Genomic DNA, 4,123 nt, shown 5'->3' on the forward strand with positions numbered 1-4,123 from the left:
TAAATATGCAAGCTCTAAGAGTAACAACAACATCCATGGTCTTTTTTTAAAATCCTACCTGAAATTTTATGTGTTTACTTATTTCATAAACTTTAGGCTCCTTTTCAAATAAGCTCAAAGTGGTTTGCAAATACTAAAAAGCAAAGAATGAAAAGAGCAAAATAGCATCCATAAAACTCATAGAAATTACATGACAGAATTTCTAATATTTAAACAGATGAATTGTAGGTTTGCTGCAAGCAAGTCCGGGCAAAAAAGAACAACTTTTTGCCTTAGGATGGGTGGAGTATCATTTCAAAATCATGGGGCCATCTGCTAAAGGCCCTGCTTCTGCCAACTATGATTCTATTTTTTTTCCACTGATGAATGTAAAATACAGCCTCATTAGAAATTCAAGTTATGTAAGGGCATACATGTAGGATTGTCAACTTGTCCATGGATCTTAAATGAAAATAATGAATACACATTTTATTTGTTTATGTTATTTTACTCTTTCAAAAATGTTTAAATCTTCCTTTGGCTGAAATGTTTGCTATTTTGGCAGAATAAATGCACATACCAGTCACTGTGCCAGTGAAAAATCATAGGGCATATATGCTGATGAAGCAAGAATGAGCCCTCAACAGGAGAAATCTGAGGGATGTTTGTATTGAATCAAACATGGCATTTACAAAGGTGGTGATGTAAATGACTTTATCCACAAAGCAATTCACAAATGTCACACTAGGGGCTCAACACTATTTCCCTGAGATCCAGCATAAAGCAGCATCTTCACCATTTGGAAATAGTTCTACAAAAACAAAACAAACCTCACATGTCTGTATAGACATCATGATAGAGAAGAAATACCTTTGCCTACAACCCCACTGTGCAACAAGCTATAAACATTGTTTTTGCCTGCACTCAAGTTTTCTGCTGCCTGGGTTTTAGTTGTCAGTCCTGCTGCTTCATCCTGCTGTTTCAGACATACTGGCTATAATTAATGGAGAGAAATAGCATGTCCTGATCAGATCAGTATCGTATCTTCATATTTTACAGGAATGTTTGTCCAGTGTTGAGAGATGATAATAATAATAATAATAATAATAATAATAATAATAATAATAATCACAATCATAGAATTATACAGTTGGAAGAGACCACAAGGGCCATCCAGTCCAACCCCCTGCCATGCAGGAAATCTAAATCAAAGCATCCCTGACAGATGGCCATCGAGCCTCTGTTTAAAAACCTCTAAGGAAGGAGATTCTGCTACACTCCGAGGGAGTGTGTTCCACTGTTGGACAGCCCTTACTGTCAGGAAGTTCCTCATAATGTTGAGATGGAATCTCTTTTCCTGTAGCTTGCATCCATTGCTCCGGGTCCTAGACCCTGGAGCAGCAGAAAACAAGCTTGCTCCCTCCTCAATATGACATCCCTTCAAGTATTTAAATTTAAATTTATACACTGCCTTTCCAACAGATCAGAGCGGTTTACAAAATTGCATAAACAATTACATGAACACTTACATAACACATAAACAACTATAAATTCACCCCCTTACCTTAACTAAATACAGTTAAATTAATCAAAATACAGTTAACATCAAAGTACAGTTCAATTAATTGCATTCAAATATATGGGAAAAAATAAAGCCTCCCCTATCAGCCAAATGGACTGGCCCTTGCCCTCCCCGAAGCGCCCCCCCCAAGGGGTGACCCACCCGCCGGTGGCAGGCCCTCCGCAGCAGGCACCCAGCCTTTATTCCCATCCCAAGGGGAACAAGTGTTCCTGGCTGGATACCTGGGGCCTGGTCCTAGCAGGAAGCAGTCAGAGGTCAGCAGTCCACCAGGTGAAATGGAGCATGCAGGCAGCAAGCAGCAAGTACGCACAGGTACCTTTCAATTTGTGCAGCCTCAGGATGTGGATGGGATCCTCAGAGAGGTGACAGCCACCACATGTATACTAGACCCTTGCCCTTCCTGGCTTATTAAACAGGCCAGAGAATGATTGGCTGAGTGAGTACGAGAAGTGATTAATGCCTCTATATAAAAAGGTAGGGTCCCAACATGCCTGAAGGACGCTGCAGTAAGACATCTGAAAAAACCTTCCCTGGATCACACTATATTACATAACTATAGGCTGGTCTCCAACATCCCATTTTTGGGCAAGATGCTGGAGTGTGATTCCTTCTCAACAAAAACTATTTTTGAAATCTTATAGTTTTATTAGTGGTTTCACCTTGTTTTCAATTTGTATTGTTTTAAATATGTTGTTAGCTGCTTGAGTCCCATTACTGGGAGAAAGGCAGGATATAAATAAATGAACACACAAACAAATAAATAAAGTAGACCAAGGTTTTGATGAAATCACAAGCTGCAAGAATCAGCTGTTTCGGGGGGGGGGGGTAGATACTGTAACTGGACCATCACTCCAGTGGAAAATTTGGGGCCTCAATTAAGTCCAGACCTCATTTAAACCTCAACATTTGCAAAGTTTCTATGAAAAAGGTTTAAGTGGCATATCATCTACCAAAGGATCAGTCAGCATAAAGACACCAAACAAAACACTGTCTACAATGCAATCCTGACCTGTTAACCATTTAAAGAAAAGGGGTGTTTTTCAAGGATTTCTACACTGTTTTCCTGTGGTACCAAACACCACAGCGTTATTTTTTAAAAATTAATTTTTAAAAAGTGTAATAACAATGACATTACAAACAATAGTGTTATTATGGCTTAATGGGTATAAATGAGGTGGTTTTTGAACAGGACAACCTGAAACAAGCATGATAAACACTACTGTTTTTCACAGGGGAAAAACATCAAAAATGAGTGGTGTTGGTATGGCCTATTCTTCTTCCTGTGCCACCTCTCAAAATGCAAGATCTGGGCAAATGATGAGTGAATTGCAAAGATGTCATGCTATAATAGTATTATTACAGTATAATGAGTATGACTGAAGCAGTTTTGAACAGGACAACCCGAAACAACTGCGTAGCGTGATAAGCATTTTCTTTTTCACAGGAGAAAAGCATCAAAAAAGGCGGGGGATGGTGTGATCTGCTTCTCCTCCTGTGCCACCTCTTACGATGAGATATTTGGGCAGTGCTGGGTGTGTCATAATGATGTTCTGTGAATCAATCTGGTATTTACTAACAGCATGCTCAACTAGGGAAGGAAAGAATATTCACAAATATCTATTCCCAAGTCGAAAAACAGGGCTCCCCAATAGCGAGGAATCCCCATTGGGAAGAATAATAAACCAGTGAGAATTTTGCACATTTTTATTCTTTTATTCAGTATCCTGAAATGTGCAAAAATTAATTATGTGGATAAAAACATGTTTTCTCGCATGCTCATGTGTACGTACACATCCACACACCTGTTTGCTGCACAGAAATGGGGCTTCATGTGTGAAAAATGTTGTTTCATATGCAGGAAAACTTTTTCTGCACAGAAAACAGTTTTATTTGTGGAAGAAAACATGTGTTTTTCCTGAGCAACACTTCAGATGTTCAAATACAGTGGAGGAATATGTTTTCTCCCATAGCAAGGAGAAAACTACTTCAATTATTTGTTTTCCTATGCAAAGATGAAATATTTGAGGGTTTACATCCCTAATGTTGACATACGACCATATTGACTCAGTCAATATCTAGTGATATTCCTCACTAGAAAGACATCCAGAAGAAGAGAAAGCTCAGAACTTTCCAGCCTTTTCCCTCTTTATCTGGCATGCCAGATTCTCACTGGTTTTTCTGTGCTCTTTACAGCAAATGTGGGACACTCATCATCCCCTCCAGATACTTCACAATAAAACATATAGTAGTAAGTAACAGCAATAGTACCATTTTAAAAACCCTAATGTGTAAGATCACAGGCCTCAATCCAATTGTTAGTTCCAACTAAAATGTCAAGACTTACATAAGCTCTATTGATACAGTGGATCTATTTTAGTTGGGACTAACAATTGGATTTAGGGCACAAGTTTGAAAGAATCAAGGGTCATTCTGTCCATCTTTGGCTGGAAGAAGGATTGTCTAGCGACCAGCCATAAATCATTAGAGGAACAAAAATATTTCTATGAAGATTTTTATTCTGGCACCATGACCCCTGTGCTATACAAAAGTTCCCACTTAACT

The sequence above is a fragment of the Sceloporus occidentalis genome, unplaced genomic scaffold (assembly GCF_023333645.1).
Source record: "Sceloporus occidentalis isolate IW3139 unplaced genomic scaffold, rSceOcc1.0.p SCAF_1, whole genome shotgun sequence".
Lineage (NCBI taxonomy): Eukaryota > Metazoa > Chordata > Lepidosauria > Squamata > Phrynosomatidae > Sceloporus > Sceloporus occidentalis.